Source organism: Chrysemys picta, chromosome 1, assembly GCF_011386835.1.
Source record: "Chrysemys picta bellii isolate R12L10 chromosome 1, ASM1138683v2, whole genome shotgun sequence".
Taxonomy (NCBI): domain Eukaryota; kingdom Metazoa; phylum Chordata; order Testudines; family Emydidae; genus Chrysemys; species Chrysemys picta.
Window position 1 is genome coordinate 174489319 of NC_088791.1, and position 20766 is coordinate 174510084.

Below are 20766 nucleotides of genomic sequence, written 5' to 3' on the forward strand. Positions count from 1 at the left end.
ACTACTTCCCAGGATAGTTCCCCATCCAGTAACTATGCCCTGTATTCTTTGTCCTTAGATCAGAGGTGGGCAAACTACGGCCCGCGGGACCCTCCTGCCCGGCCCCTGAGCTCCTGGCCTGGGAGGCGACCCCCGGCCCCTCCGCTGTGGTTCCCCCTCCCCCACAGCCTCAGTTCGCTCTGCCGCTGGCGCAATGCTCTGGGCAGCGTGGCCTGACCCGGTGCTTTGTGCTGTGCGGTGGCGTGACTGGCTGCATCCACAGCTGTGCTGCCAGCCACCGGTGCTCCAGGCAGCGCGGTAAGGGAGCAGGGCGGTTGGATAGAGGGCAGGGGAGTTTGGGGTGGTGGTCAGGGGAGGAGGTGTGGATAGGGGTCGGGGTGGTCAGAGGCAGGGAACGGGGGGGGTGAATGGGTGCAGGGGTTCTGGGGGGGCATTCAGGAATGAGAGGAGGGGTTGGATGGGGCAGCGGGGGGCAGTCAGGGGCAGGGGTTCCAGGGGTGGTCGGGGTCCTGGGGGGGCCATCAGGGAATGGGGGGGTTGGATGGGGCAGGAGTCCCGGGGCGGGGGGCGCATCAGGCGGCAAGAAGCTGGGGGAGGGATGGGGGCAGGGGCTGGGCCATGCCTAACCGGCCTTCCATACAATTTCCAAAACCTGATGCAGTCCTCAGGCCAAAAAATTTGCCCGCCCCTGCCTTAGATGTACGTTTTTACATTTGGGTATATTGAAACACATTTGCTTGCACCCAGGTTGCCAACCAATCTAGATTGTTCTGTATCAGTTGCTTGTCACTTGTCCTCTTATTTGCCACTCCCCAAATCTTTGAGTCCTCTGCAAACTTTCAGCGATTTTATTTATTTATTTATTTATTTATTTTTTGTCATGGTGGTGTTTTGTCTTCCAGGTCATGTTTGTGTAGGTCCACAAACTGATCCGTGCAGTATCTGTTCAGTGTGCTTCTAGCAGGGTCCTGTTTACAATTACAGTTTGAGACCTGTCAAGACCGTTTTTAATCCATTTAATGTGTAACATGTCTATTGTGTACATTCTAGGTTTATCAATTTTTTTTGTGCCGTAGCTAGTCAAATGGCTTACAGACGTCTAAGTATATTACATCAGCAATTGCCTTTTGTGATGACTTGGGGAATCTATATAGCTTATGAATTGTTTGAAATCATGAGTTCATTATGTGCATCTGGCATACTGAAGACCTTTTTGCTTTCTCTGTTATCCTTATACATTCATGTTGGACTGGAATTCCAACAACGAAGAGTCTTTAACATAGGTGCTCTCCAATTTGAAATGGAACCACCCTGGACAAAGGGTTGATTCCTTCCTCCTGCTCGGGTGAGCTGGTAACTAAGCAACAGATTACCTGGTATGGGACTTTCCTCATTTCATGAGGCTGATCGGTCTCACCTGTCATAAGGGGGATGGAGGCTGTAAGAGTTGAGTGGGGGAGGGGAAGTCATGTGGATGAGAAGCCATGTGCTGGAGAGGAAGGATCCTGGATTCCTTGGAGGACTCTGGTCTGCGCTCAAAGAACTTTGCAGAGTGGTGAGGGAACAGAGACACGGAAAATGGATATAGATGTGTTTATTATTTTGTCTAATCTTTATCTCTTGTGAAAAATAAAGAGTAAATAGTTTAGAGCCCTGTGTAAAGTCTGCATCAGTTTGCTTTCACTACTGTATGCCCCTGAAGAGGTTAACTGGAATGCTCACACCTTGAGTGGAATTTTGGGGAATGTGCAAGAGCTGCTGGGGAGGCTTGAGGGAGAGAACACTAGTTTCATGGTCTACACAGTTGGACTGTCAGATCCCCACTGCCAAGAAGGGTGACAGACACGAGGTCTGAACCTGGAGGCCCAAAGCCAGGAACAGTGCCTAAACTCTGCCCGGGTCCAATAAGCAAAGGGCACATGGGAGCCAGTGTTTGGATCACCTCACAGCAAGCTAGTGGGGGAAGGGAAGTTTGTGAAGATCAGTGATAATTTTATCAACCAAACCTGTAATCTCTCTCTCAGATAGTTTGACAGGATCTATTTTCTAGGAACCCGTGTTGATTATATGATCTTCTTTAACTCTTTATTAAGAGTCCCATATCAGCCCTTCTATTACTTTTCCTTGGTATTGATATCCAGTTGACAATGTTTTAAACCTATCCTAATGTGCTAAACTAATTTTCTTAGTGCATATATACATAAGAATGGTGTTACTGGGTCAGACCAAAGGTCCATCTAGCCCAGTATCCTGTCTTCCAACAGTGGCCAGTGCCAGGTGCCCCATAGGGAATGAACAAAACAGGTAATCATCAAGTGATCCATCCCGTCACTCATTCCCAGCTTCTGGAAAACAGAGGCTCGGGACACCACCCCTGCCCATCCTGGCTAATAGCCACTGATGGATCTATCCTCTATGAATTTATTTAGTTCTTTTTTTGAACCCTGTTATGGTCTTGGCCTTCACAACATCCTCTGGCAAGGAGTTCTACAGGTTGACTGTGTTGTGTGAAGAAATACTTCCTTTTATTTGTATTAAACCTGCTGCCTATTAATGTCATTGGGTGACCCTTAGTTCTTGTGTTATGAGGAATAGTAAACAACACTTCCTTATCTACTTTCTCTACACCAGTCATGATTTTATAGACCTCTATCCTATCCCCCCTTAGGCATCTCTATTCCAAGCTGAAAAGTCCCAGTCTAATTAATCTCCCCTCATACGGAAGCCATTCCATACCGCTAATAATTTTTGTTGCCCTTTTCTGAACCTTTTCCAATTCCAATATATCTTCTTTGAGATGGGGCAACCACATCTGCACACAGTATTCAAGATGTGGGCGTACCATGGCTTTATATAGAGGCAACGTGATATTTTTTTGTCCTATTATCTATCCATTTCTTAATTATTCCCAGCATTCTGTGTGTATATTTACATCACATAATTAGAGTAAACAGTAGTGCAACACAGTTAACCCCTAGTTAGCTTCATTCCTAACTCCTCAGTGATTTTCATCAATCTTTACAAAGTTCATTCCTAATATATAAGCTATTAATTCATTCCTTTATTTCTTGCTGTACTTTGTAATCCTGTAAGCATCAGATCAAAGAAACTTTGCAAAATACTCAACATAGTTCAATTTCTAAAGGTAACTTACATCCAGTTCTCCTTTTCCCGGAGGCATGTGATTATTTCAATCTCTTAACTACTGCGCAGCTTTCCAGGAATGTTTGGGTACAAATCACTTGCTAAACTGCTGAATGGTGTGTAAGCGACAGGTTGTCCTCACACCACTAATTGGAATGGAGTAGCACAGCACATGCAGAGGGGTGCCAGCAGTAAATGGGTTCAAACAAAATCCCTAATATTATACCTGATAAATTCAGAAATTAATTGATAACTGGTGGGAAAAAATGGCTAGGTATTGCCTTCCCTTTAAATGCTATAATCTTATACTTGTGACTTTTTTTTTTAAATTTCATGCTTTAAGCTCAGAGTGTCCACTCAGTGTTTCCTGACAATGTGTAATATGTGTTAAGGAAAACCTAGGCCCTTAAATTCTGTTGCTTTACACAGTGAACCATCCATTCTTTAAATTCTTTTGTGCCACTTGGTATCCAGTCGCTAACATAAGAACATACGATGACATCCATAAAAAAGTGTAACATGTAAAGATTAAGTAGATGATGATTTAAGAACATGGTTTCAGAGTTCACAGCATAGAAGCCCTATTTCCTACATCTTGTCTTTTTAAATTTATAGGAATAAAACTTCATATCCCTAATTGCTGAAAAACTCTTCAGATCCACTGGGAGGTAGATTAAGCTTAATTATTTAGTGAACATGGAACTGTAATGTTCCTAAATGAATTATTTTTGTTTAGGCATCCAGAGGTGTTGCTATATCCAATGTGAGGCTTTTTCTCTTAACAGATGGCTCAGTGTCTTGGTGCTAGCACTTGTAAAGTCAAGGTATTGGTCATTAACTATCATAAAATGCCTGAGCATCTTGCTTCTGGGATGTGTCAATTGTTACAATATATATTTCTAGGCTCTTAAGTCTTTACTTGACACTTCTGGTATCATACTGTTATATTACCCTGCAGCACTGTGTCGCTGGCTCTATCATAGCAGATGTCACATTCATAGCCTCTTAAGAATTAGCGCTGCCTTTATACCATGTACTTAATGAAATCATCCTCCTGGCTCATTATTCTGACTGCATCAATGGAGTTGCTTCATTGTTTCTCCCTTAACCTCTGCATCAGAGACAAGCTTCTTGTCTTTGCCTTTAAGGCCCTTCATAGTTTAACCCCTATCTCCCGTCCACTTGGCTGATCTAATCTATTGTGGCACCAATTCTCAACTTTTATCACCTCCTGTCAGAATCTCCCTGAAACACCTTACACCCCTTAGCATGGGAGAATCTCCACTTGTATAATTTGTACATTCACTGCCTTTTATAGTGCAAATCTTTTTAAAGGCTCCTCTTTCAGGATGCCTACAAAAGCCTGTTGCTGATCATGTTTTGAGCAAGTGATGAACTGCAGCCTGGTCTACACTGGGAGGGGAGGGGGATCGCTTTAAGGCCTGGTCTGCACTATGAGTTTAGGTCGAATTTAGCAGCATTAAATCGAATTAACCCTGCACCCGTCCACACAACGAAGCCATTTACTTCGACATAAAGGGCTCTTAAAATCGATTTCTGTACTCCTCCCCAACGAGCGGAGTAGCACCGAAATCGATATTGTCATTTTGAATTAGGGTTAGTGTGGCCGCAATTCGATGGTATTGGCCTCTGGGAGCTATCCCACACTGCACCATTGTGACCGCTCTGGAAAGCAATCTGAACTCGGATGCACTGGCCAGGTAGACAGGAAAAGCCCCGTGAACATTTGAATTTCATTTCCTGTTTGCCCAGCACAGGAGAGCACAGGTGACCACAGAGAGCTCATCAGCACAGGTAACCGTGCAGGCCGATAATCGAAAAAGAGCACCAGCATGGACCATACGGGAGGTACTGTATCTGATCACTATATGGGGAGAGGATTCTGTGCTAGCAGAACTTCGTTCAAAAAGACGAAATGCCAAAACTTTTGAAAAAATCTCCAAGGGCATGATGGAGAGAGGCCACAATAGAGACTCACAACAGTGCCGCATGAAAGTTAAGGAGCTCAGACAAGCGTACCAGAAAACCAAAGAAGCAAACGGATGGTCCGGGGCAGAGCCACAGACCTGCCGCTTCTACACTGAGCTGCATGCAATTCTAGGGGGGGCCGCCACCACTACCCCACCTCTGATGGTGGATTCCGAGGAGGGGTTATTCTCAGCCATGCCTGAGGATTCTGCGGACGGGGAAGATGAGGACAAGCTTGTGGAGAGCACACAGCACTCCATTCTCCCCAACAGCCAGGATCTTTTTCTTGGCCTGACTGAAGTACCCTCCCAAGGCGGTATCCCAGATCATGAAGCCATGGAAGGGACTTCTGGTGAGTGTACCTTTGTAAATATAAAACATGGTTTAAAAGCAAGCGTTTTTAAATGATTAATTTTCCCTGAGGACTTGGGATGCATTCGCGGCTAGTACAACTACTGGAAAAGTCTGTTAACGTGTCTGGGGATGGAGCGGAAATCCTCCAGCAGGGACATCTCCATGAAGCTCTCCTGGAGGTACTCCAAAAGCCTTTGCAGAAGGTTTCTGGGCAGTGCAGCCTTATTCCGTCCTCCATGGTAGGACACTTGACCACGCCATGCTAGTAGCAACTAATCTGGTATCATTGCATGACAAAGCCTGGCAGTGTATGGTCCCGGTGTTTGCTGGCATTCAAGCAACATCCGTTCTTTATCTCGCTGTGTGATCCTCAGGAGAGTGACATCATTCATGGTTGAAATACTGGAATTTAATTAAGGGGACAGAGGTGGCCTTTCCTGTTGGGCTGTTTTCCTGTGGCTGAAAAGAAATCCTTCCCTGCAGTTAGCAGTTAGCCAAGCGGTTGGGGGGGGGCATTGGCACTGAGCTTTTTGCGTTTGGCTAGCAGGGATCTTCCCTGATACCAGCCACGTGGTGGGGGGAGGGGTAAAGCGATCATCCCACAGAATTGGATGTGTGGTGGGGGGGGTTTAGTTTGGTTTCTGCTGCTGCACATTAACAGGAAAACCGCAGCACTCAACGGGCTTTGCTTGGTATGGGAAAGGAGGGTGCTACTTTTATGAAGGTTGCAGAAGCCGAAAAACAATGGCTTACCATGGCAGCATGCAAGCCAAATTCTGTTGCCCGGCCCTGCGTCTGTAATCTCTCTAACACCAAAGCCGCAGGCACTCAATATAAGATGCAAAATGCGACCATGTACTGAAATCACATGTGCTATGTAATGTGAATAGTGTTGTTCACTGTGAAAGAATATACCCATTGTTCTGTAAAATGTATCTTTTCAAATACTTCTCTCCCTTTTTCCCCTCCCTCCCGCAGCTGCAAATTTTTCAAGCCTCCCTCCTCTGTCCCAAAGGCCATCTCAGATAAAGCGTCCAAAAAAAAATGCATGCGAGACGAAATGTTCTCGGAAATCATGCAATCGACCCACGATGAAAGAGCTCATCTGAATGAGTGGAAGGACACTATATCAAAGTACAGGAAAGATGCCAGTGAAAGTGAGGACAGGAGGGACGACCATGAGGACAGGAGGGACGCTCTAGATGAGAGGTGGCGACAGGAAGATCAGAGGAGGCAGGATGCAAGGTTGGGGCTACTGCTTGAGCATGCTCCGGTGTCTGGCGGAGCTTCAGGAACGGCAGCAAGATCAGAGTGCTGGTGTAGCCCCTATATAACCGCCCTCACCATGTTCCATAGCCTCCTCACCCAGACGCTCAAGAATGCCGGGTGGGGGGTGGGGGGTGGGGGGCGGCTCTGTGCACCCTGCCACTCCACCCCAGTGGACAGCCCAAGCAAAAGGTTGTCTTTATTTTGAACTTTTGAAGTAGCCTTTTTCCTTCCCTCCTCTCAAACCCCATCTGGGCTACCTTGTCAGTTCTCTCCCGATGTTTATAATCAATTAATAAAGAATACATGATTTTTAAACAATAGTGACTTTATTTCCTTTGAAAGCAAGCTGTGATCGAAGGGAGGAGGGTAGGTTGCTTACAGGGAATGAGTCAATCAAGGGGGTGGGTTTTCATCATTCGTAGCCTGGCCAGTCATGAAACTGGTTTTCAAAGCTTCTTTGATGTGCAGCGCTTCCTGGTATGCTCTTCTAATCGCCCTGGTGTCTGGCTGCGCGTAATCAGCAGCCAGGCGATTTGCCTCAACCTCCCACCTCGCCATAAATGTCTCCCCCTTTCTCTCTGAGATTGTGGAGCACACAGCAAGCAGCAATAAAAATAGGAATATTGGTTTGGCTGAGGTCTGAAAGAGTCAGTAAAGTGCACCAGCGACCCTGTAAACGTCCAAATCCACATTCTACCACCATTCTGCACTTGCTCAGCCTGTAGTTGAACAGCTCCTGACTACTGTCCAGGCTGCCTGTGTACGGCTTCATGAGCCATGGCATTAAGGGGTAGGCTGGGTCCCCAAGGATAACTGTAGGCATCTGAACATTCCCACGGTTATTTTCTGGTCTGGGAAGTAAATCCCTTGCTGCGGCCATTTAAACAGATTAGTGTTCCTGAAGAGGCGAGCGTCATGAACCCTTCCCGGCCATCCCGCGTTGATGTTGGTGAAACGTCCCTTGTGATCCACCAGTGCTTGCAGCACCATTGAAACGTACCCCTTTTGGTTTATGTACTAGCTGCCCTGGTGCTCCGGTGCCAAGATAGAGATATGGGTTACATCTATCACCCCACTACAGCTAGGGAATCCCACTGCAGCAAAGCCATCCACTATCACCTGCACATTTCCCAGAGTCACTACCTTTAGTAGCAGCAGCTCAGCGATTGCTTTGGCTACTTGCATCACAGCAGCCCCCACAGTAGATTTGCCCACTCCAAATTGATTCCCGAGTGACCGGTAGCTGTCTGGCGTTGCAAGCTTCCACAGGGCTATCGCCACTCGCTTCTCAACTGTGATGGCTGCTCTCATCTTAGTATTCTGACGCTTCAGGGCAGGGGAAAGCAAGTCACAAAGTTCCATGAAAGTGCCCTTAGGCATGCGAAAGTTTCGCAGCCACTGGGACTTGTCCCACACCCGCAACACTATGCGGTCCCACCAGTCTCTGCTTGTTTCCCGGGCCCAGAATTAGCGTTCCACGGCTAGAACCTGCCCCATTAACAACAACATCTCCAAAGCGCCGGGCCACGCGGTTTGAGAGAATTCTGTGTCCATGCCCTCATCACTCTCGTCGCCTCGCTGCCTCCTCCTTGCCTGGTTTTGCAGGTTCTGGTTCAGCGTAAACTACATGATAATGAGCGAGGTGTTTACAATGCTCATGACCGGTGTCTTGAGCTGAGCGGGCTCCCTGCTTGCCGTGGTATGGCATCTGCACAATTCACCCAGGGAAAAAAGGTGCAAAACACTTGTCTGCCATTGCTTTCATGGAAGGAGGGAGAGGGGGGCCTGACAACATGTACCCAGAACCACCCGGGACAATGTTTTTGTTTGTTTGTTTTTTTTTTTTTTTTCCCCATCAGGCATTGGGATTTCAACCCATAATTCCAATGGGTGGGGGAGACTGCGGGAACTATGGGATAGCTACCCACAGTGCAACACTCCGGAAGTTGGTGCTAACCTCAGTACATGGACGTGCATCGCCGAATTAATGTGCTTAGTGTGACCGCATGCACTCGACTTTATACAATCTGTTGCCAAAAATCGAATTCTGTAAATTACTGTAAATTCGGAGTAATCTCGTAGTGTAGTCATACCCTAAATTACGCAACTTCAGCTACATACTTAGATCTACTCATCGCGGTGTCTTCACTGCGGGGGGAGGGATAGCTCAGTGGTTTGAGCATTGGCCTGCTAAACCCAGGGTTGTGAGTTGATCTGTTTTTTTTTTTTTTTTTTTTTTTTTTTCAGTTTGTAAATCCTCTGACAGAGATTTTCATAACTGTTTGTAGATTGTTCAGCACAATCAAACCCCAAGCCCTATGTTAATATAATACCATTATTTCCTACGCATGATTTCTAGTGCTTTGTCTAGACTAATATTAAATTACAAGTAACGGTGGGGGGTGTTTCTGCTTTTGTGAACTATTCCACAATCCTAGTAGGTCACATTGACTCTGTCTTGTGACTATTTTTCCCAGTTTTATGGAGTGAGCATTAGGTAGAAGCACTTCAGCTAAATGATGTTTTGGCAAAGAAACACTTTAAATTTACAAAGACAGAGGTGGAGAGATGTCTGAAGCATCTTTCCTTCCAGTGCAGGCTCTTAAAAATGTGTAAGTCTACTGTACATGAGACCCTTGGTTTTTTAGTACTTTGCAATCTGATACTGGTGTCTGGCTAGCTGAATTGGTTCTGTAAATAACCAGCAAGTAGCTTCACAAAGTAACTGTTCTGCCTTCAAACCATTGACTGTGAAGATTGCTGTTCATCTTTCCCAGGCTATCATTAGTGAATGTGGTGCTTTTTCCAGAGGAAAACAAACTTGAGACTAAAGCATTTTCAGCAGGAGGTTTAAACAGGAGGTTGTTACAGTGCTAGACTTTGCATATCTAATTTATTAGAGACACAGTTGTACTGAGTCAGATCTTGGTAAACATTTCTTTGTAATAACATTTTAAAGCTATTATTAAGCCACAATTATGTCATGGAGGTCATGGAATCCGTGACTTCCATTGACCTCCAGGACATTTTCTGCTTGGGGCTGGAGCTCCCAGCCAGCTCCTCCTTTGCTCCCAGACCCTGCTCTGGCGGGGGGAGCCCCTGCAGCTGCCCAGCTGTGGCGTGGAGTAGGGGGATCCTGGCGCCCCAGCAGCGCAGACTGCTGAGCTGAACCCGCCTCCCCATTTTGTCAGGGATATTTTTAGTGAAAGTCAGGGACAGGTCACGGGCTTCCTGAATTTGTTTATTGCCCATGACCTGCCCGTGACTTTTACTAAAAATATACGTGACAAAAATCTTAGACTTGGCCATAATATATGGCTTTCAGTGTGCATTTGCATACACAGGTCCTGTATTTCTGGATTAAAAGGGTGTGTGGATTTTTTTTTATTACCTTAACATAATAGAAAAACCCCTTAATATGGGGGCTAAGGTTTGTGAAGCCATGTTGGCTGTCTGTGTTTTCGCTGCAGAGTTAGCTCACTTTTATCTGGGTGCTGCACCAGCCCTCTCCTGACCATGCATGCCACTCAACTTGGGTGAGGAGGTTATACTTCAGGCTGAGCTAGCTGGCTTGTCAGGGGCTGTAGACAAACATCCCAATGAAGATTTCTTTCACGCTGGTAGCCAGCCCACTTTGCATGAGGAAGCAAGCTAAACTACTTGAGTGCTGATGTTCCTTCAGTGGCTTCCCATAATTCCCCTGTGTGCTGAGAAAGACACATGTTCTCCCACAATCTACTGGGAAAGTATTACAGCAGCACAGGATGTCTAGGCTGTGCCACAGCAAGTCCTACTGATACACGCTGTGTGCTTGCTGGTGCTGTGCGCACCTGTAACTCCTAGACATAGAATATCAGGGTTGGGAGGGACCTCAGGAGGTCATCTAGTCCAACCCCCTGCTCAAAGCAGGACCAAGCCCCAATTTTTGCCCAGATCCCTAAATGGTCCTCTCAAGGATTGAACTCACAACTGTGGGTTTAGCAGGCCAATGCTCAAACCACTAGGGCTTTGCAGGATTGGGCAGGACAGTCCTGAAATAGAGTTCAAATCCCAGTCTCTTGCTGAATGACTCTGGGACAACGTTTGTCCTGGATTCCCTGCAGTGCTGCTCTGTATCTGCCTGAGGCTCGGGGGCAGCGCCAGCTTCTTGCCGTTGGGGGTGGCTGAGGTGGGCCTTAGCTCCAACTCACCATGAGGGCCCCCCCACTTCTTCTCTTCCCCTTGAGGCCCTGCCCACTGGCCAGGCCAAAAGCTGAAGCCAGGCAGTAGTAAGAGCCGCCCAGGGAGACTGGGCTGCTGTGGGGAGTCCTGGACCCTCCACCTGTCTGGGACATGCATGGGACAGGCACTGTTCCCCCACAGTGGCCTGGCTCCAACCCCTGGCCTGGGGGTGGGGCAGGGCCTCAGGGGGAAGAGGAGGAGCAGGGGTTTGGGCCATATGGGCAGGGCTCCTGCATGTGTCCTGCTTTTGTCTTTTGATAATGTGGTCACCCTACACTTGGGTTAGGCTATCCTCAGTGCTGAGTTAGCTCTGCAGTGAAGACATAGCCTATGGCAGGAGCCTAGACTACAATATGGCCTCTTACACAGTTTCAGACATCATTAGCTTCCAGCTTAATGGGGCTCTTCAATCATGTTAAGCTCACACATTTGAAAATCACAGGTTTTGCCCTGCAAGACGTCTGCCCTTTGTCTAGGAGGAATTGTGTTTAAAATTGGGGATAAAAGTGATGATATTCAATATTCTTGATTTTAAGTTTTTCTAACCATTCATAGGATACAAGAATATAATGGATATGTAGCATAAGCACTTATGACCATCTTCTCACTTCACCCTGATTCCCATCCTCACTGAAAAGCCAACATGAACTTAAATGAGGAAAGAATAGTTGTATCTTGCAAAGCAGAGAGCGGGGAACTGAATTAGTAGTTTTAACTCAAGACAGACTTGCTATAAATGACTCTCCTATAAACCCAAGGAAACAGATGTCAAGCTTTGAACTAATGGGGTCATAGGTTGCATGCATTTGTTTTATGAATACCATGTGAACTGACATCTCTGGGAGTTTGGTGTGCTAATGCTATATTCCCCCAACCTTCCCACCTTCTTTACTTTCAATTGAGTTTTCTGGGAAAACCTCTGATATTAAAAATATGATGGGTCTGCACTTACCTTCCCTGGATAGCAAGTGTAAATTTAGTTGATGTGAAAGAGGCTTTTGTATGGTGTTGTCTCCTCAATAAGTGGAGAAGCTAAACTTTCTGGGAACTACTTAAATGCTGACCAAGTAATGTGTCAACTACTAGGCTTGATTGGCTATTCCATATTTTTGTGGCAATATTTCATTAATCAAAGTTAAATGTCTAGTTTCAGAACATTTAACCTTTAATATTTTCCATGTCCGAGTATACAGTAGATACACAATAAAGTAACTGTATTTAAACTTATTGGCTGAACATGCTTGTCTTCAGAGGAAGGATCATGTTTCAATGGATAGACAGGAAATAGCCAAGATCTTGGAGTGGATCTGCCTTAATTGTAAATTTCTTACATTTATATCCATCTTCTTCCTTTTTCTATGTCAGTGGTTCCCAAACTTGTTCCGCCGCTTGTGCAGGGAAAGCTCCTGGCGGGCCGGTTTGTGTACCTGCCGCGTCCACAGGTTTGGCTGATCGCGGCTCCCAGGGCCGCGGTTCGCTGCCCCAGGCCAATGGGAGCTTTACTCTTTTAATGTTGCCCTCCTAGAACTACATTGAAATATTTATGCTATCCCAAATATATTGTAGCAGGATTATACCAGTTGCCCTTTTGGTAATTTCAAAGTAGTTGCATGTTTTTTACCCTTGAAAAAAGTAACCACTGATTGACAATTGGTTTTTTTTTTTTCCAATCCAGACATGTAAGCCTAAAGCTTTTTCCTTTACCAGAACCTCTCTCCTAAGGACAGACTATACAGAACTAACTTTGTTTAACCAGACAGTTAAACACAAAACAAAAATATTACAAAAATTGGAGCCATTATCTGCTGTGGGTACCTTGAAGAATTTTGTAGATAATATGAAATAACCTTTATATTTAGTTTTTGAAGCAAAAGCAGGAACAGTAATTAAAAGACTTAAGGTAAAGAATTTGACTCTGTATTTACCTAACTTAAACAAAATAATTGGTCTCCTTGGTACATGAGAAGACCAGTACTACTGTATTATCTGCACATGTTGAGTTTTTTTTATTTGGATGATGGTCACTTTAATAAGTAAAGATTTGTTTAATCCCTCAGAGATCAAATTGTAAAATCACAATATTTTTCTTCCTTCCCTCTCCCAAAACGTTGTGGGTAAAGTTCATATTTGGGCATATATAATTGATTTAAAGAGGATTCCAAATGTGTGAGAGACCTCATAGCCCAAAGCATCTGAGTTCAGATAGAAAATTTGTTTAACAAGTTCCATGGAAGTGTTTGGTAAACTTTTTCAAGTTAATACAACCCTGGAATACTCTTGAACATGAATAGCTCCAATTACTTTTTTTTTTTTTTTTTTTTTTTAAATTGACTCTTATGTAGTTCTCAGTGAGAACGTACCCCTTAAAAGAATTGGTGGGTTTTTTTGACATTTATGATTGTTCAAAATGGATACTTCATATTAGTGCTTTATAAACTGCCAGGATACTACTGTTCTCTGAATCACAACTTCAAGAACAGAGGACTGAAGAGATACTTGTCTGAGTAAATTTGACAACCTTAACTTCTTGTAAAACATTATAGGTGTCATGATTGATAAAATTAAGGCAAATACATTTTTCCCATAATGCAAATTGATCAGTCATGACTTGCAAATGCTGAGGCAGCCCTGGTAGTCTATAGGAAGAGATTGTAGTTGAACAGACCTGATCCTTGTCTAACTTAAAACTGAACAGATTTGGACCTGGATAATAGTTGGATGTCAACCACCTTAGAACAACAAGTGGAGCAGTCTTATGGCAGCTCTAAAATAACGATGGCTGGTTCAAACACTAGGGACAATCATTGTAAAGAATAATCATTTTATTGTTATGGACTAGAAAAATGGCCTGCTAAGATCCTTCCATCTCTTTGCTATTCTGTGGTTGTCAGCCATTACATTTTGTGGGCAAGCTATTGGTTTGCTTGCCTAGCAAATGCCAGTGAAGACTATGCTGAAGGAGCTGGTATCCACAAGTTGTTGTCTTTGCCTAATTTGGCAGGTCACAAGTAGAAAACTTGTTGTTCTGGATTTATGACTTCAAATCCCAGAACCTGGCTCACAACTTTTTAGACGTTTTTTGATGCCTTAAAAAGAAACACAGATATTCACATGCATGACAGATTGAGCTTTAGCTATAGCTACAGTTATGCCTGAGTGGCTCCTAATATAAAATGGAAATAACTGTACCTAACAAATTGTATCCACTTAGTACTATTGAATAATACTCTGACCATAATCATTTATGATGGAAGTATCTCCTGCCCCCCCCCCCTCCTAAAAAGGGCAGACAGTTGGATTGGTATCATGGCCATCTCTTCCATAAAAGTTAGTATCAAACTGACACCAGCACTGTTATGTTTCTTAACGACATATCAATGATTTTATAACAGACTGTTACTAGGCAAACTGCACCTCTGACCCCTCCGGTTCTCATCTAGTGCACGCCTCCCAGGTCTCAGGCCTTTAGATATCACCTTGTCTTGAGGGGTGCAATCACACGCTTATTCCACTCTTGGGTTGCAGTTTCCTGTGCATCAACCGTGATTGCTAGGCAACTGTGGCTATAGCTAAAACTTCAAGTTTGATGTATGTCCAGACCCTGTAATTCTCTTTCCTCCAGGTTAATGACCGTGGTAATCCAGTGACCAAAGTATCACTTATTTAAGACAGAAGCACCTCAGAGAAAACGTGTTGTTAAAACACTGTACACATCTACTTTTCCGTAAGTCTAGCCATTCCTTGGATATGGGAAGGCCAAATTTCTTTAGACCAGCTCTGCAAAGAGTCTCTTTTTCGCTCTCGCTTTCAGCCTGTCTCCCTGGGCAGCTTCTGACAGCAAGTGATTCTCTCTCTCCCTACTTTGCCCCCCTTCCACCCTCCCCCAGGTCTCTAAACTGTTCAGTATTGTTTTGATCTCAAAATTCCCAACCTGGCAAAACTAGAATGTATCTTCTTTTTGGGGAAAGGATGGTAAGATCCTTGAAGCTGATAGTTGTTTTTTTTTTTTTTTCCCATTGTCTTGCAAATGTGTGCTTGGGTATACTTATCTGGGAAGCCGTTGCTGGGAAGCCATCCATGTCTGTTCTTCCTGCAGCCCCCAATGTAGCTCAATATGGTCATACAGGAAATGCTTAACACAACATGCAAAACTTCCCATCCAGGGCCGGCTTCAGGCACCAGCCCACCAAGCATGTGCTTGGGGCAGTACCTGGAGGGGGGCGGCGCAGCACTCTGGCCCGAGAGCGGAGCCCCGGCCGGGCTCGCCGCCCTCCTCCCGGCGGCCAGAGTGCTGGGGAGAGCAGAGCCCCGGCTGGGCTCGCCGCCCTTCCCCCAGCGCTCTGGCCGCCAGTGGAGCCACGGCGGGCTCGTCGCCCTCCCCCCGGTGCTCCGGCCGGTCAGGGAGAGCGGGCCCGCGGCCGGGCTCGGCGCCCTCCCCTGCCACGCTTCCCTGGGGCGGCAAAAAAGCCAGAGTCGGCCCTGTTGCCATCATTGACCTAATCACATACAGTATTCATAAAATTGTTACATCTCAGTATTCATACCATTACCTATCAGCTCCCCTTCTGTCATATAGAACAATTTATAACTGGGTATGAGGCATGAGACTGAGACCATGTCTGTACTAGAAAGTTTCACTGCTTGAACTGTAGCTCGCTTATATCTGTCAATGTTGCTATGTCTTAGAACATGTGCACATTGGTTACCTTTACCAATGTCATGCATTGTCAAAAGAAGATTTGGTCCCCACTGGGGGACACTGGGATGTCTCCACATGCCACCTTACAGCACAGTGATTTGTGGGACTCTTGTACTGTATGGTGGGATACCAGACTCTGCTCAGGGTCAAATTTCCACAATTATCTTTCCTCTGTACCATAATTTTCATGACCTCTAAAAAAAAATTCCCAAAGTTCCTTGTGCTGTTTTTCAGTCTTCCCATTTTGCCGGCAGAAACGTGGTTTCTGCATGGATCATTGGAGTTCTTATGGCTGCTTTTAGAGACTGGGTGCCCAGTGCTTCTATGTTGTGGAACTTCAGGCTGTCATCACCACAGTGGCTGTAGTGGTACTGTGATGAAGATGAGATAGGACATGCTGAGGAGGAATGAATGATGCAGATGGTGAATAAAAATTGCAAGGTGCTACAGGCATTTGCTGACTTTACCCTGTAGCGTAGTGCTTTTGAGCCCATGAAATGAACACTGAGTGGTGGGATTGCATTGTGATGCAGATCTGAGACAATCAGCAGTGAATATATTGCTTCCAGATGCAAAAGTCAACATACCTGGATCTGTGCGCTGAGCTCACCCCAGCCCTCAAATGAAGAGATTACCCCCAAAATGAGAGCTACTTTGCCAACCACTTTTCTATTGTCAATCACACAGTGGAAGCTTGCAGCCTTGGACTGCTATTGGTCAGTGGACAATCAGTTTGGTGTTGGAAAAATCCATCAGTGGGAGGTGGTGGTTCTTCTTCGAGTGATTGCTCATGGGTATTCCACAGTAAGTGTGCGTGCTGTGACAAAGTTCCTCCTCTATCTTGGTGGGTCCTGCGCTTATTGGCAGATTTTCTTGCCTCAGAGATTCACCATGTGGGTTGGGGAACAGCCCAGGGACCTTCCCCTCTGGAAGAACCCACAGTCCAGGTCAATTGGAAGGTTTGGGGGGAACCCAAGCCCGCTCTCTACTCCAGGTTCCAGCCCAGGGTCCTGTGGACTGCAGCTGTCTATAGTGCCTCCTGTAACAGCTGCAGGACAGCTACAACTCCCTGGGCTACTTCCCCATGGCCGCCTCCAAACACCTTCCTTATTCTCACCACAGGACCTTTCTCCTCTTGTGCTCCTCAGTCCTCCAGCAGCACACCCTCTCACTCTCAACTCCTTGCGCCTCTTGCTCCCAGCTCCTCACACTCGCACCACAAACTGAAGTGAGCTCCGTTTAAAACCCAGGTGCCTTGATTAGCCTGCCTTAGTTGATTCTAGCAGCTTCTTTTTAATTGGCTCCAGGTGTCCTAATTAGCCTGCCTGCCTTAACTGGTTCTAGCAGGTTCCTGATTAGTCTAGTGCAGGCCCAGCTCTGGTCACTCAGGGAAGGGAAAACTACTCATCCAGTGACCAGTATATTTGCCCTCTACCAGACTCCTGTACCCCACTGGTCTGGGTCTGTCACAGTGCTCGCCACGTGCACTGGTGTCGAAAGTTTTTCTCCTAGTAGTACCCGTAGGGGAGTGCCCCTAGCGATCCCTGGAGTGGCGCCTCCATGGGGTGGTATAAGGGGCGCTGCGCGCTTCCCCCCCCACACCCTCAGTTCCTTCTTGCTGCCAGTGAAGGTGCTTCGGAACTGCTCTTCTCCAGCTTTGCTGCAGCTCTTCCCCCAAACTCTTCTTCATTCAGTGTATCGTACCTGTAGTTAGTAGTTTGATTAGTTTTGTTTTAGTTTTGTTAGTGTGCCCGTGCCGGGGCATGCCCCGCGCCCTCGGTTTTAAGTCATGCGACACTTGTTGGTGACCGATGCCAGTGAGTGAGCCACTGTTTACGCTGTTTGGGTGAAACCCATTTCAGCCATCGCTGCAAGATTTCAAGTCGTTCAAGCCTCGGACTGAGAGAGAGAGATATTAAGCTCCAGGCCATCCTGGTGGAGTCGGCGTTGACCCCAATTCTGGCGTGCTGCTCCGAGTTGGCACCGAGTACCGCCGTGTCAGTGCACCGCGACTCCCTGGAACCATCTACCAGTTGGCACCGCTCCCTGTCTGCAGGGTACTCCAAGAAGGCTAAGAAGAGGCCTTCTCCGCTGCGGCACTGGAACAAGAGTGGGGGAGAGGCTAGACCCATGTTGGGCAGTCCTTGGTCCCCATCAGCCTCTAGGCGTCCGACTCAGGTTGAGCGGAGTAGCCCGGCCCATTCGGAGCAGGCTTCCCCGGATGTCCGGATGCCCTCCACGCCAGAGGTCCCGCAAGTGTCCCGGGATGTTATGTCCATGCTGGTACCAAGAGCACCGCCAATGTTGGGCCCGCGGTCAAGGGGCGAGCTGCCGCTGGGATCTCCACAGTCACCCCTGTCTCAGTACTGGTCACAGTCGAGAGACTGTTCCCAATGCCGTTCGCTGCTCAGTGACCGTCCTGTGCATAGTTCACACAGGTCGCCATCGACCCTCCCACCAGGTTGTCTGGCTGGATTCTGACAGACAGACTCCAGGCACCGCTCCACCTCGAGGAGCGGACACTGATGGGACCAAAGCAGATGACACCAAAGGTCCTCGTCTCAGAAGGGCTATCGTAGCCATTTGCGGCACGAACATTGACACTGTTCCTGGTTGTTGTCGTCGTCTCACTCCAGGACCCTGCCACGGCACCGCTCCCGCAGCCCTGGGTGTAGATCACAGGCGCCTCGCTGTCACGGATCCACCCGCTGGACTGATCGCGGAGCAGCTACTACTGGCAGGATCATGGTCTCATGGTCGGTACCACTCCCAGCGCCGCCACTCCTGCCCGTCCAGGGACAGCGGCAGGTCGTATGTCAGCCTGGCCTCCCTTCATAGTCGTCCATTGATGGGTCAGGCCAGCCAGGCCGAAGAACCTGCTCCACCAGTGCCACAGCAGGTGCAGTGGCACCAAGCCCCATGGCCAGCACAGTGGTACCAGTGGGCACCGTGGCCCCCGACACAGCCCCCCGTGGTGGCTTGCTTGGTGGCCGGAGCCTCGGAACAGCTGTTGGCCTCCCTCTCCCGGCGGAGTCGGTGGGATGTTCATCTTTGGCGCAGTGCCCGGAGAGAGACCAGGTTTAACGTCCTGTCCACCTCGAAACTGGGCAGGGTGGCCTTGCCACTCCACGAAGGGGTGGCGAAAATTTCAAATGCCTTGTGGCAAACCCTGGCCTCATTTGTCCCTCCCACCCCCATCACTAAGGGAGCGGAATGCAAGTATTTTGTGCTCACCAAGGGGCATGAATACTTATGCACCCATCCTGTCCCTAACTCCCTGGTGGTCGAGTTGGTCAACCACAGGGAGCGGCAGGATCAACCAGCCCCCACTCCGAAAAATAAAGATTAAAGGAGGCTGGATTCATTTGGCAGAAAGATTTATTCATCCTTGAGCTTCCAGTTATGGGTGGCGAACCATCAGGCTCTCCTGGGCCAGTTTGAGTTCAATCTGTGGGGCACTCTGCCCAAGTTCGAGGACTCCCTCCAGGAGCATGACAGGAAGGAGTTCAAAGCTCTGGTGGAGGAGGGTACAGCGGCTGTCAGGGCAACACTGCAGGCAGCATCGGATGCGGTGGACACTGCCGTGCGGTCCATGGTCTATGAGAAGGGCATCGTGGATCCTGCTATCTGGGCTGTCCAGTGAGGCGCAGACCTCCTTGCAAGACCTCCCGTTTGACGGCAAGGCTCCGTTTGTGGAACAAACGGACATAAAACTGCATGGCCTGAAAGACTCCTGCACTACACTTAAGACTCTTGGCCTCTATGGTCTGGCTAGACCTAAGTTTAAGCCGCAGCAGGCTCCTGCCCAGGCCACCCACTCTAAATACGAGCCCCATTATAAAAAGTTGTGGGACTATAAGAAACGCCCAATAGAGGCAATCTTGGTCTGTCCCCCACCCTGGGTCCTCCAAGGGAAACAGGCATGGAAACAGCAGTTTTGACGGTATGCCTGGGGGCAACCTACCAGTTCACATCAGGGATCCACCCTCAATAAAGCTTCCCATCTCCAACCGGTTGTATGCTTTTCTCCCAGAGTGGTCGCAGCTGACTTCAGACCGATGGGTCCTCAGCACCATCTCCTGGGGCTACGCCTTCCAGTTTACCTTTATCCCGCCCAACCACCCTCCGCCCTGTCCCCCCTGGGGGACCCCTCTCACGAGGCCCTGCTCAAGCGGGAGGTGGGGCAGCTCTTGGGCCTAGGAGTGGTGGAAGTGGTGCCAGCGGAGTTCAAACGCAAGAGGTACTACTCCCACTATTTCCTTATCCCAAAGGCCAAAGGGGGGCTCAGGCCCATCTTGGACCTGCGAGGCCTGAACCAGTACATGGTGAAGCTCAAGTTCCGCATGGTCTCCCTGGCCTCCATCATGCATACTTACACATCCATCTATTCGAGGGGCACAGGTGCTTCCTCCGTTTCACAGTTGGACAGGAACGCTACCAATTTACGGTCCTCCCGTTTGGTCTGTCCACTGCCCCCAAAGTATGTCTGTGGTGGCAGCCTACCTCAGGTGCCGTGGGGTCCAGATTTTCCCCTATCTGGATGACTGGCTGGTCAAGGGCAGCTCCTGGTTGCAGATGCGGGATCACGTGGTGCTTTTTCTGTCCACAGGCGCCACTCTGGGCCTGTTGGTAAACGATCCAAGTCCGCATTAGTCCCGGTTGAACGCATAGCGTTTATGGGAGCAGTCCTGGATGCCACGTTGGCCAGAGCCTCCCTCCCACCGGACAGGTTTGAGACCCTAAAAGCGCTCATCAACACAGTCACGAGGTTTCCAGTGACAGCACCCAGAGCGTGTCTCCAGCTCTTGGGTCACATGTTGGTGTGCACATATGTGGTTTGTCATGTTAGACTCAGGATGATGCCCTTCTAGCTCTGGTTTGTCTCAGTGTTCTCCCAGACCAGACACTGGATGGACAAGGTCCTCACTGTGATCGCCTCCCTTCGATGGTGGTCCTCCCCGGGGATCATGCTCAGCGGGTCCCGTTCAGAGGCAGGGCCCCGTCTTCATTGGACCTGGGGTGGGGAGCCCATGTGGGAGACGTTCAGACCCAAGGGCTGTGGTCGGCACAGGACCTGGCCCTCCACATCA

At 47.8% G+C, this 20766-nt stretch overlaps 1 protein-coding gene and 1 long non-coding RNA gene across 5 annotated transcripts in view; both read left to right on the forward strand.

The window, feature by feature from the left end:
* GBE1 (1,4-alpha-glucan branching enzyme 1) overlaps positions 1–20766 on the forward strand; it is a 285371-nt gene that overhangs the window by 14105 nt on the left and 250500 nt on the right. The gene's annotated exons all lie outside the window — the stretch shown is intronic.
* On the forward strand, positions 532–7071 carry LOC135977012 (uncharacterized). The gene is made up of 2 exons (XR_010594320.1): positions 532–5485; positions 6466–7071. It is a non-coding gene; the product is annotated as an uncharacterized LOC135977012 (long non-coding RNA).